The sequence below is a fragment of the Emys orbicularis genome, chromosome 2 (genome assembly GCF_028017835.1).
Source record: "Emys orbicularis isolate rEmyOrb1 chromosome 2, rEmyOrb1.hap1, whole genome shotgun sequence".
Taxonomy (NCBI): Eukaryota; Metazoa; Chordata; order Testudines; family Emydidae; genus Emys; species Emys orbicularis.
In genome coordinates this window covers 90,136,817-90,151,129 of record NC_088684.1, presented here as the reverse complement: position 1 = coordinate 90,151,129, position 14,313 = coordinate 90,136,817, and positions in this window count along the sequence as shown.

Genomic DNA, 14,313 nt, shown 5'->3' with positions numbered 1-14,313 from the left:
TTGGCTCAGGTCTCCTTCTAATAAATCTTTACATCCTGCTCTTTTCAAACTACATTTGTTATTCAAAAGAGTATTTTTCTTTTAAAAAAATGTAATTAGCCATTAGCAGATCATAGTACAGTATATGGCATTCGCAGAGCATTACTGAGCTCAAGACTAATGTCCTATCCTTCCCAAAAAAACTACAGTGTCTATATTCTCCCAACCTTCCTTTCTCTTCCAATATGTTTTTTTTAAAATACCCCTCATGGTGAGATTGGCATTGGCTGCCAGCCAGCTAGCCTGAACTTTAGCTTGACAAGTGTGATGCTGATATGCTTAGTTCTTTGAAGAGTCACACTACAAGTCCAATCAGTTGGCTTTTTCCTCACCTTAATTCTTTTGCACACAGAGCTCCAGCCCTAAAATGCATCCCCTGCAAAATTATTATTCAAAATGGCTGCTGGCATACTCAAACTTCAGCTGACCTCCTTATTTCCTTCTTTAAATGTTTCTGATCCCATGCTATTTATAAGAAACACAACCAAGAGCTGGATTTCAAGAAGATTACATTACATATGTGTTTAGGCATATATCCTGCATCAGGGAACCAGAAACCGGACAATGGGAGCTGCAGGGGTGGTGCTTGCAGGTGTGGGCAGCGCATGGAGAGTCACTGCTCCCCTTCCCCCAAGGGACACACAGAGACGTGCCAGCAGCTGCCGGCCGCAGCCGCTTCCAGGAGCGGCATGGGGCCACGGCATGCAGGCAGCCTGCCTGAGCCCTGTTGCGCCGCCGGCCGGGAACCACCTGTGGTAAGCGCCTCCCAGCCAGAGCCTGCACCTCACACCCACCCCGCACCCCAACTGCCTGTCTCAGGCCAGAACCCCCTCCTGCACCCAAACTCCCTCCCAGACCCTGCATCCCCTCCTGCACCCCAATCTCCTACCCCAGCCTGGAGCTCCCTCCGGCACCCAAGCTCCCTTCCAGACCCCAAACCCCGCACTCCATTAATACGGTAGAAATGTGCAGACTGTGACAACTTACCAAAATTCGTGGAGTGGCCCCCCAGCGAAAATTATTGCCCACCCCTGGTCTACAGAGTCACACATCCTTAAAATCACACAAATTTAAAAAGACACATAAAAGACAAAATACAATCTGTGTTGTTTTTGGAAAATTCTGTAGTGTCTAAGCTCATTAGGTACTGATTTCATTTTATTTCATTACCACATCTGAAACTGCATTGATAGTAAATCACAAATGGAGCCTAATTCACAGAGTTGTTCAATGCAGTAATAAAGCCATTGCTGTTCCTTTTAATTTTTTTACGTAAGTACACATGACCTCTGTGGCAGTATCATTAATAACTAATTCCCAGAAGACACTGTTAACTTGTTGGATGAACTGGTTACCTACTGATGATTTTATCTATTCACTAGTTTGCATTTGATTTTTAAGTGGGTATAGCTTGATTAAATCTTCTCATTGGGGGAATTTTATCTGTTACACTCCATGATTGCTAGTCCTTCACTTCTGTTGTAATGACTGAGTCAAGTCTATCTTTCACATTCCAGCCCCAGGCTGTTTTGTCTTGTGACTTGTTGCTTCTTTAAGATGTGGTAATATGCTGGATGAGACAAGGCAGCAACAGTAAGGAGCCTCATTGGGCTCTGAAGTGACATGCATTCATTAAGTGGCAGGAGTAGGTAATTTATACTAGCAGAGCCTTCTCCCACACACTGCATTCTACCACAATCTGTATCTGTGCCAAAGGTGTGTGACTCTTACAATATGGCTTACTCCTAACCTGTGCAACCTGCCCTTAATAATCTTGTCCCCATGTTTGACAGTTGTACATTGTGTTTTATGCACACCATCCTTCTTTTGTACTTATACTATCTCTTTGTCCGCAGTGCAGTACCTCGTTTCTCAGAAGGACAGTGATGTCTCATATCATAGCTCATTGTTGGGGTTACATCTGCTCTGTTGGGTGTCGGGTCCTCAGAAACCATAAATGCAGATGATTTTACCATATTTAAATAAACATTGCCTTTTCATTGTTTATTTGATCCTTCCTCACTCACTGAAGTTATCCATTAACTCAATCACAAATCTACAGAGGAAAGAGAACTATTGGTACCTCTTCCTACCAAGGTAGGATTGTTGCTAGCAGTAGTGGTACATCCACCATTTCCCCAGTCAAACAGATAGCACCTTCAGAAAAGTTTTCTGGATATTCACCCTAATTTTCTTCTTTCTTCATTTAATTCCAATATTTCTAGTTACTCTGTGGTCTGTTCTGTTATCCTAAATTGTTTCTCTCCTCGTTTACATTCGTTAAATATTTGCAGACTTCTGTCCCTCATCACTTATTGTTTTGACAAACTACACATATTTAGTTCTTTTTGTCTTTCCTCATAAGGCAGCATGGTGTAAAGCAGGGTTTCCAAACACATTCATAGTGTGTACTGCAACATAAATGAGATATCATGCCAAAAATTATCTCTTTTCCCATACAGGATTATGAAGCATCCCTTTGTGGCTACTACAACAATTAATTGAATGTGGAAAAGTTACACTGGGTACATATTTGTATATTTTTAACTGTCTTTAATGTGAGAAGCATGTCCGCCTGTTTAAAAACAAACAAAAACAAGTGTTGCTCTTCATTTTATCTCACTTAGCAGGCAATATGGAGGACAGCCAACACCATCTGATCAGTACATCTCCAGTAAGTGCTCTGCAAACCACGGTCCACAGTTTGGGAAACACTTGTGTAAAGGAATGAGCAAGGGTTGAGAATCAGAAACTCCTGAGTTCTAATCTTGACTCTCTGTTAGGGTCTGCCTCAGTTCCCCGCCCCGCATGGTAGAAATGGGCATATTAATACTTATACATATCTCATGAGGGTCTTGGAAGGATTAGCTAATTAATGTCTGTACATCCCTTTGAATATATCAAGTACTATGAAAGTGCTAATTGTTACTTAGTTCATCTATACAGAACTCTAACTAGTTATGTTGCTCTCCCCAGAACTCTCTCCAATTTGTCACACATTTCTGGCAATGAGGTGCAGGAACTGAACACAAGGAAAAATGAAAAGAGGAAGTTTCTGGCCAGTGGCTATTACAAAATAAGGCCCTGGATCCTGAAAACACGCATGTACTTAGCCTTAAGCCCCTGAGTAGTTCCACTGATTTCACATGCATAAAGTTAAGCACATGCATAAGTGTTCGCATGACTGGGGCCTAAAGCTAGACTCAAAGCAAAACTAATCAACAACAGACATGGAGGAATGCAAGCAGCAGAATGGAACTCCAAAGAAGGGAGCTTAGACGTTTCTTTTTAGTTAAAAGTCGCCTAATTTACACTGGGATTTCTAACAATTCCCTCATGTGTATGTTGCCTAAGGCCTTTCAGGCAAAAGTATATACTTTGTTTTTTTATTTTAATCAATATATGTCTTAGACACCCTTGCAGTTCAGGCCTATCTGTATTTTTATACCTGTCTGAAAATGTTATTTATATACAGTAAAGTGAAACACTGCTGGCAAGACTCATTCCTTTCCAGTACAGCTGGTCGAACAGTATTTGCCAATAGTTTGGCTGATTTTGATTTTCCCAGCCAACTGATGAATAACTATTCCCGGTTGTTTTTCCAACTTTACAGATGGTTAGATCCCATTTGCCCGACACATTATTTACAAATACAATGTTATTTGTAACTGGCGAATAATTTCCCCTACTATTTCCCATAGTGGTTCCAGGGGCGCTGGAACAATTTGTATAGTGGGTGTGCTGAGAGCCATTGAACCAAACTGCAAACCCTGTATATGATGGAACCGCTTCAAGCCAGGGGGTGCGGTAGCACCCGGAGCACCCCTGGTTCCAGCACCTATGGGTGGTTCCAGGCCAGGATTGCCAGGGGCAAGGGGACCCCAGCTGAGCCTCACTCCCGCTCCTCTGCCACTGCTCCCCTAGTTCCTTGGAGGAGCTGTGTGCCCCCCTTGCCAGGATCCGGATGGCGGTGAGACGAGGCTGGGAGGCAGGAGGGGCACACGCTGATCGCTGCACGGGAAGGGGCTAGGCTAGGGGGACAGACTGGCGAGGTGGCCGCAGGCTCACAGTGCCGGCTCGGTAGCCCGCCCCCCAAGGGCGGGGGTGGGCTGAGGGGGCAGCCGCCAGAAGCGGGCGGGGCTGGGAGCCCGCGGCCTCGCGCCCTCTGATCTCCTCTTGTGCCCGGGTGTCCGGTTTCTGGCAGCGCGGAGCCCCCGCGGCCTGGCCCCGCCCCCGCCGCGGGAAAGGGGATATGAAGAGGAGCCGCCGCGGCTGTCGCTGCCGAGCGAGCAGACAAGTTGCCGGGGACGGACAGGGGCGCCCGGGAGCCAGCGGACGCCGGGCAGAGAGGCTCCCCCAGGCGTGACAGCCGGAGCGCGCTGCACCTCCCCGGGAGGGAGCACGTCCGCCCCGCGGTGCCCAGCGATGGGACCCACCGTCCCCCCATGAGCGCGGGCGGGCGGCGGGGGCTTGGCGGAGTGGCGGGAGCGCTCCCCCGGCTGGAGGATCCGGCGGCACCTTCTGCCTGGGCTAGTGCCCCTGCCTGCGGCGCCCCCAGCTCGCCTCCTTCCGAGCCGCTGCTGGCCCCGCGCGGCGCCTCTCCTGCCTGCCTGCCTGGCTGTCAGGTCCGCGCTGAAGACGGGACCATTCGCCTGCCACCCACTCACCAGCCCCCAGGGCCGGATTACTGGGAACTGGAGGAAGCCCGAGAAGACGAGGAAGGAGAGGAAATAAGGCGAGAGGAGGAGGAGGCGGTGAAGAGCTGGAAATGTCCCTTCCCTGTTGCAACCTGGTTAGATACCTGTTCCCAGCCCTGCTCCTGCATGGTGAGTGCCCGAGGGGAGATCTCCCTTGGGGTTAATGTCTATTACAAGACAATTAAAGGCTCCGTTGCCTTCTCCCAGGATGGCTGCAAGGAAGGGGAGGCGGTGCAGCATTGTGCTGCTGGCGTCAATACAGGAGTTTAATACGGTGGCGTTTTCCAGGGAGGGGAGTTGTGTGATTCGTTTCCAAGATCAACTCTCAGAAGAGCTCTCTCCCTTCCCCACCCCCTGTAGAATTTCCAAACTGTCCTGAGAGTGTTGGGGTTTTTTTGTTTTTGTTTTTTTTAAACCAAAACCTAAATTGTGGTCGGTCTCAAGAGCGTTCCAGAGCCTTTGGGTGACTCTTGATGTGGCCAAAAATTGTAGGAGGTTCTGAAGGACCAAGCTAGGCTCATATGGGGAAAAGTTTCATGCATGTTTATGCCCGCCTTTCTTGGAAGTGGATAGTTGGGCCACATGATTAAGTTTTCTTGTTCGTTAGGGAGGAAGTATATTGATATATAAAATCAAAGCATACAATGATTTCATTTACTTTTCTTAAACCCTCATTGCTAAGAATCTTTCTTAATAAAACATTTTGACAGACTTCTACAAACAGGATGACATGGAAGGTGCCCTACCAGTTGCCTATGAAGTTCTTGTTCATTATGTTAATTTAAAATATATGTCTGTACCAGCTCTGGCACTGCATCCCATCTGGGGGCTCAATCCAATGCGGCTTTAAGAAGCTCTGAGTAAAATCCTACCCCTAATGAATTCAACCAGAGCTTTGCTATGAGGTTCAACAGGATTTCACCTGCAGGCTTTTCCTAAGAGCTGTTCTTTGGACTTGGGAGTATTTATTGAGAGATGTATTGAGAAAGCTTGGATAACAGAATATGTTAGTACTGGGTTTAGTGCTCCTAATAATTTGATTTAGAACACCAAGGCTCTTTGGATCTGTTATTTTAAAATATGCCCACTTCTGCATTGACACCGCCTAAACATATCACTAGTGTTAAAGTCTTCCAAAACAGCATTGTGGTGGGAGCAGGGTTAATTTTAAGTGATAAGTTAATTTTAAGATGGACCACTTAAATGGTCAAAGCTGGGTGCATAAAGCCACATTTAAGCATCCAATTTTCAGAAGTGTTGAGCACCCTCAAATACCTTTTAAGAAAATTGAAACTGTGGTGCTCAGCACCAGTGAAAATTAGGCTATTTAATTAGGTGCCTAAATACCTATTTACAGGCCTCCCTTTATGCACCCATGTTTGAAAATTTTGTTGAGATATTCTTCTCAGAGTGTCTCAACCTACTCAGTTACATCAGCATTTTGAGGACTGTACCTAATACTGAAGTATTCTGCAGCATCCAGCCTTCTTCAATAAACTTCCTCAGGTCCTAAAATCTACTTTTAAAAGTAGGTGCCTCTTTCAAGTATACTAAAACTGGGCACCCACTGGATCCAGCCTTAGAATAGGGGACCCGAGTCAGAACTTTAAAGTGCTTCTTAAAATTGCCTGTTTTGGAGTGGGGATTGTCTTTCTTTATGTTTGTAGAGTTTTAAGCTAAACAGACTCAATAAATTTGTGTGTTTTGTTTTTATAGAGAGAGCATTTGCTCACCTCCAAAACATATATAGACTATGTAAACAAGTCTAGTTGAGCCAGACCTGCCTGGATGCCAAGGTGTACCTTAAAACTCTGTGATCTGGGAATCTAAAAGTCAAAATGGAAGGTTTGAAGTTAGAGAGTAAAGAGAGAAGTTATAATTATAGGGTTGACTGCCAGCCTCATCTGCTTGGAATTACAGAGCAGTTTTAAACTTTGGCTGAAAAGAGAAACAAATCAAGGCCAATGATCAGATCAAAATAACAGCTGCCAAAAGAAGACGAAACAGGAAAATCGTATATTTTTTTCCATCAAATGGGAAACCAATCAGGCCAATGATCAGATAAAAACAGCAGCTGCCAAAAGAAAATGAAACAGGAAAATCATCTGTGATACATAAGTGAAGATGGGAAAAAATAGAAGGAAATATACCTATCAAATACTGTTTAGAAAGAAATAACTTGAAAACTTGTTTGTGAACATATACATATCAGTAACATAGGGACTGAAGTGAAGATTTATTGTGGAAAACTATTGCCCCCTTGGGCTGAGATAGGAACAAACAGTGGGATACAATGTCCAAAGATGTAGTTTAGCCTAATCTAGGTTTTGCCCATTCTATGTTTGATTATAATCTCTAAACATTACAAACGTATTGCACCACCCTGGGGCTTTTTTCAAAGGTCTTTTAGATCACATGACTATCTCCCAGTCAACTGGATTGCGCTTGGAAATCCAAGAGTGAATTAAGTGTGTAAGTGTGTGTGTGTGTGTGTGTGTGTGTGTATAGAAATAAGAATTAAAGCTTTTGCTTTTCCCCTTTTAATTCAAAGTGCTGTTTGTTAATTTAATGGAAGTAAAACTATGTAAATGCAGTACAAGACTCAAGCTCATATTTTCATTGCAACATAACACCTAATATTGTTGAGTTAACATTATGAAAAACTTGTACTCATTAGTCAAAATGGAACCTGTAGAATGTCAAGAGGCTTGCAGCTGGAAGTTGTCCATTATCAGTATTTCTTTGCTTATATGAAAAGCCACAAAAGTTTCAGATGTCAAATGCTGCAAACATTCAGCTCCAGAAAACCTGATTAATCAGAGCTATAGTAAAGTGGATTCAAAACAAAATGGCTAATTTGTTTTGCAAATGACTAATTTATGTTACAAATGTGAGGAAATTACTATAGAGTGTTTCTGAATATGTGATTGTTATAGTAATGTATTAACTTTAAAATAATAATTGGTTCCTTATATGAGAACATCCCCCACTAAAATATTCAGTTTTAATGAAGTTTATTCAGTCAGGACTGTTAGACTTTTCATGGCAGAATTCATTGTTTATGCAAAACTAAATAAATTAATACATAATTGAAGTGCTCCAATAGTGTCACTGAAATTGGTTGGATAGAAGTATTTTATTTCCTTTCTTGCCTCATTCATTAAAATACAATGAAATTTATAAGAAAATATGTCCCATATACATATAGATGGGCAAGGCATGGGTGTGAGCTGTGGGATGTATGTTCCCCTTAGTAAAATAATTGAATTCAGTTAGAATTTAGGAGAGGACAAATCAGAAAGGAAGTTCCCTCTGTTCAGTGCTTACTATATCAAGCATGGAGGTAGATGAAGAGAGAAAGATAAAAATAAGCAGCGTGGGCTGAATTCCACTTTCAGTTAAAATAAAATGTAAATCCAAAGTAACTCTATTGACTTTCAGTGGATTTATGATAACTTTACACTGGTGCAACAGAGCTGGATTTTGTGCTATGTGTATATATACATAGAATATTTTGAAATAGAGTGATAGTGTCTGTAAACTGAAAAATAAAATAAATGAAAATGACGGAGAAAGAAAATTTTCAGGTATTCAAGACGACTAATATTTTGTTATTAATGCAACTTTTATACAGTAGTTACATTTGTAGTGTATGCTTCCTATGCATAGATTGCATGATTACTTTGGTATAGGATCCTGTCCTGCAGTATTTACTCGAACTCCAATAAGTTTAGTGGTTGAGTTTTTCCCTAATTTGTATGTAATACAGAACAGTGGTGCTAGAACAATTTTTATAGTGGGGGTGCTGAGAGCCATTTAACCGAACTGTAAACCCTGTACAGTAACTCCTCACTTTTTAAGTCGTCCCGGTTAACGTTGTTTCGTTGTTACGTTGCTGATCAATTAGGGAACATGCTCGTTTAAAGTTGTGCAATGCTCCCTTCTGATGTCCTTTGGCAGCCGCCTGCTTTGTCCACTGCTTGCAGGAAGAGCAGCCCGTTGGAGCTAGCTGGTGGGGGCTTGGAACCAGGGTGGACTGGCAGCCCCGCATCAGCTCCCCTAAGTTCCCTGTGCTGCAGCTGCCCAGCAGCCTATCAATTGCCGGCAGTTCAGCTGTCCCTCCCCCCACTGCCATGTGCTGCTCCTGCCCTCTGCCTTGGAGCTGCTCCCAGAGACTCCTGTATGGAGGGAGGGGGGAAGTGGGGGGCTAATGTCAGGGTGTCCCCTCCCCCCTGCTCCTGCACCCTGCTTACCTCATTTCCATAGAGCAGGGGGGACACATGACAGGGTTCAGGACGGAGGGAGCTTCCAGGCAGCAGCTGCGGTCTCAGCAAGCTGATCTAATTAACAAGGCAGTGTACTTAAGACTGGAGTCAGCTACTTAAAGGGGAAATGTGCATCTCTCTCTCTCTCTCACACACACGTCTCTGTCTCTGTCTCTGTCTGCTATGCTCTCTCCCCTCCCTCCATGCCTGCTGCCTTGTAGAGTGAGGCTACATTAACAATGAGTTAACCCTTGAGGGCTCAGCCAAATGCTAGTTCATCGTTTAGCAGTAAGGCATTCCCTGGAAAATATCCCACCCTCTGACTCCTCCACCTCAACCAAGCTTCACAATCATCATCACTGTGTACCAGTATTAAATTGTTTGTTTAAAACTTATACTGTGTGTGTGTATATATGTCTTTTGTCTAGTGAAAAATTTCCCTGGAACCTAACCTCATCATTTACATTAAATCTTAGGGGAAACTGGATTCACTTAGCATCGTTTCACTTAGTCACATTTTTCAGGAACATAACTACAACATTAAGTGAGGAGTTACTGTATATAAAGGCAACCACTTCAAGCCAGGGGGTGTGGCAGCACCCCCTAGTTCCAGCACCTATAGTATAGAATAGTTGTGTGTAGATGTCTGTGGTATAGAATGTTATGCTTGCTTGAAAAAGGGCAAAGTCCCTCTACGTTATGTATTGTGTTGTATTTAGGGTCCAATTTTCCCTCCTGGAAGTCAATAGCTAAGCTCCCATTTACTTTAGTGGAGGCAGACTTGAACCCTTAATGGTTCACAGAAATACACACTTGCCACCGCTTTTTCTTCATTCAGTGATGGTGGTCCATTCTAGTACAAAATTTAATTCAACATTACAGAGCTCATTATTTTAGAAAACAGCTTAAAACATTTTATATGAAACAGCAGAATGTGAAAACTATTTGAACCCACAATTATCCTCCTCTCTCATACACTGGTGGGAATTTATAGTTGAGCCATTGGACTCAGGTTTGATTGCTATTTTCATTTTATTTTTTTAATTTTATTTTTTAAATGTACCGCGCCTATGACCCTTTTGGTAAATGGTGCTTAATAAGTGACATTAAAGGGCACTGTCAAGGAATTTATCATGATATTTAAATTAATTTTTATACAGTATTTTATAACAATGCCTTGAAAGCATAACCCTAAAAAGCTGTAAACTTTTCTCCTTACCAAATCCATACATTCCTCCACCATGCATACCAACTTCGTTGTGAAGTGGCTCATGAGGAATACAGATCTGAGGACACTGATTCTGTTTTAAAGAAGAGAACACAAACGCATCTACTTAAAAATTAAAGTCAAAGAATTTCAGTAGATTACCTGTGTGAAAAGTTATAGGGGCCTCAAGTTCTTACCGTCACTACTCAATTGTTTACTGAAACAGTTGTTTTGGAAGAGTAAGCACAGAAGGCCTAACTCTCCCAGGTGCTGAGTGAACTGATTTCACGAGGTTTTGAAGTTGTTCAGCCTCCCCTAAGAGATTCTCAGACTACTTCGGTACTGGGCGTTGAGTAAGGACATCAGGATTTGTGCCATAAAATAACAGAAGATCTAATTCTGGGCCAGTCAGCCTTGACGGAGTTTCTAATTGTTACATCTTAAAATCCTTTTCTTGTATCTCTGTTCAATAACTTCACCATTATAAGCTGGGCATTTCCCTCCTTTAAACTACAGGTCTGTTTGCAGACGTATATCTAAAAACTATGTACACACACAAGAAAAGTAATAGGTACATATGAAACAAAAGCAAATCTTGTTATCTTTTACAGTTGTAAACTTCAACCTTCTCTGCCCCCAATCCTTTGTTTGTAATCCCTTGTTATGGTATGTCTAATTTATGTTCCAATCCTGTAAGGGCCCTTTGAAGTATAAAAAAAGAATAGTGGAGAAAAACATGGTAAGTAAACACAGACACATTTGTTTGGCAGTGGGACGTTATAGTCTCCATTGTAATTACACAAGTTTGCACTGCAATTAAAAAGCTGTCATAGAGGTTATCTAGCACTTTCCCACATCAAGAGATAGCTGTACTCTAATGTATATTGTGCAGGGCAATTGACTAGATAAGTAAAGCTAAATACTTAATCTAGTCAGTTATTTTTCATCTGTTTGAAAGATTTTTAGACAAGTTCCAACTTGAAAATAGTTTGCTGCAGAAATAAAATACTAGTATTAAAAGTGATTCCCTCCAAGGATATAATGCTCACAGATAATAGCACTTGGGCTTCCACATGAGGTTGGTTGTGTGAGAACGGGCTATAAAAGGAAGCTACACTGGATTTACAGTGGTGTGAATGAAGAAACAGTTTAGCCCTATGTGTCTCAATTGATGTAAATTAGAAACTTCCCAGTTATCAGACATGCCAATCCAGATTTAGGTTTGAATCTTGTTTGCTGTTCCAGTTTAACTCTCTAATAGGCCACATTTGAAATCTGAACATGCAGAACTTGAGGAATTCTGGGTCTCAATTTTGAAACTCCAAGTGTTTGAAGCCAAAGTTTTGATAGAGCTCATTATAGATATATTGGCCAAACTTTGCTGTCAGTTACACTGATTTAAATCCATAGCTATTTAACTGATTGAGCAGAATTTGGTCTATGAATTCAGATCTAGATCCTTTGAGTTTGAGCCAAACTCTAGTTATAGAATCATAAAATTGTAGGACTTGAAGAGACTCAAGAGGTCATCTAGTCCAGTCTCCTGTGCTCATGGCAGGACTAAGTGTTATCTAGACCATCTCTGACAGGTGTTTGTCTAACCTGCTCTTAAAAATCTCCAATGATAAAAATCTCCATTCCACAACCTCATTAGGCAGTTTATTCTGGACAGGAAGTTTTTCCTAATGTCCAACCTAAACCGTCCTTGCTGCAATGGGCTTAAATTGCAGCTTGTCCTATCCTCAGAGGTTAAGGAGTATAATTTTTCTCCCTCCTCCTTGTAACAACCTTCTATATACTTGAAAACCATTACATGTCCCCTCTCAATCTTCTCTTCTCCAGACTAAACAAACCCAGTTTTTTCAATCTTCTCTATAGGTCATGTTTTCTAGACCTTTAATCATTTTTGTTGCTCTTCTCTGGATTTTCTCCAGTTTGTCCACATCTTTCCTGAAATGTGGCACCCAGAACTGGACACAACACTCCAGTTGAGGCCTAACCAGCGCTGAGTAGAGCAGAAGTAGTACTACTTGTGTCTTGCTTACAACACTCCTGCTAATACATCCTAGAATGATGTTTTCTTTTTTTGTGACAGTATTACACTTTTGACTCCTATTTAGTTTGTGATCCACTATGACCCCCAGATCCCTTTCTGCAGTACTCCTTCCTAGGCACTCATTTCCAATTTTGTATGTGTGCAACTGATTGTTCCTTCCTAAGTGGAGTACTTTGCATTTGTCCTTATTGAATTTCATCCTATTTACTTAAGACCGTTTCTCCAGTTTGTCCAGATCATTTTGAATTTTAATCCTATCCTCCATAGCACTTGCAACCCCTCCCAGCTTGGTATCATCTGCAAACTTTATAAGTGTACTCTCTATGCCATTATCTAAATCGTTGATAAAGATATTGAACAGAACTGAATCCAGAACTGATCCCTGCAGGACCCCACTTGATATCCCCTTCCAGCTTGACTGTGAACCACTGATAACTACTCTCTGGGAACGGTTTTCACCAGTTATGCACTCACCTTATAGTAGCTCCATCTAAATTCTATTTCCCTAATTTGTTTATGAGACGGTCATCCGAGACCGTATCAAAACCCTTACTAAAGTCAAGACCACCACATCTACCACTTCCCTATTTTTATTGCAAATATATCTCTTATTAACATTAATTCACTGAAAACTGAAATTGAATATGTAATAATTGAAGACTTTCTGCAAAATTGCTCATAGGTCCAAAGGCTGATAAGAAAAAGTATTCTAATACTGTTATCCAACTGAATACACTGCCAACAGCTTAATACTTTAAAAATTCTTATTTTACTCTCAATTGATTGCTTAAGAACTTGAAAATAGCTTCTTTCCCTATACTTGTTTTCCTTTCTTCATCTAGAAAACACTGATTATTTTTTCTTCTTTTGTGTTTCTCATGGAGCTGCAATTATTATGGCTTTCTTATTTTACTTTTTGACTTACTGTCTTGTTTAAGCACCAGCATGATGAGTGATGCCATCTTTGTGAATAGTGTTCATTAGATAACTGAAACAAGAAAGCCAAAAGAAGTTTTTATGGCATTATTTTTGTGTAAATAATGCCATAAAAACTTGCCATATTTAAAGTGTGGATTTTGTTTGAAATCTTTCAAATATCTCAGGAATAGATAGGTAATTTTTTTTTTTTTTTTTTTTTTTAAAGAGACATCAGATCCAGAAGATATTTCCTAATTTATAATAAGTTTAAGGCAAGTCAAATCTCGAGTCTAAATTACTTACATGCCCTTTTCATTGTTTATCATTTCCTTAGCTATCTTGCCACAGACATGTGTATAGATTGTGAAACCCCCTTATTTGCCTCTGTTGTAGAAAGTAGCACATTTGGATCCCTTTCAATGAAAGCCAAAGCTCTAAGTATACAGCAATTATGTTTGGTCTCCAATGTTATTTAAAAGTGGTCTTTTAAATTAACTTCCACATTTTTCCATTTCACAAAAGCACAGTTAACCGTGAGGCTGCCAACATCTTTCCATTTTATATCAACCAAAGGAATACTATGAAGTTAATGGGACTACTTACTGCTTAAAGCTGAACACATCCTTAAGTGCTTTGCCTAAAAAGGGTTTTAAATGACTATTTTACATGTTGTACTGCAACGTACCTTAATACGCCAAAGTAATCCTAAAATCCAGTAATCATGTGTTTTTTTTCCCCTTGTAAATTAGGAATAATTCAAAGCAAATAATTACTTGCCTATCCCAGTGTGCCATGCTGCAATTCTCTCTTCTTTTAAATCCCTCATGAAAACCCACTCCTTTCATTAAGCCTTCAAATACTAGGCCACATTGCTGTGATCTAGCAGCAATATCTAAACAGATTTTTATGTGCTGTACAGCACCAAGGACAATGTCAAAGCTGAATAAATAAATAATATATTTCATCAACACGTTTGCTCTTTATGCAATTTGAATCATGGATCCCTTTTTCCTTAATGAAAATGCACCAAACGGATTTTTTGTTGTTTATTTAGAATGTGTCATTACCTTCAGAGTATCCTTAACAGCCTGGGGATTCTCACTGCAGAAGGTGGAGGAGAAGGAAAACATA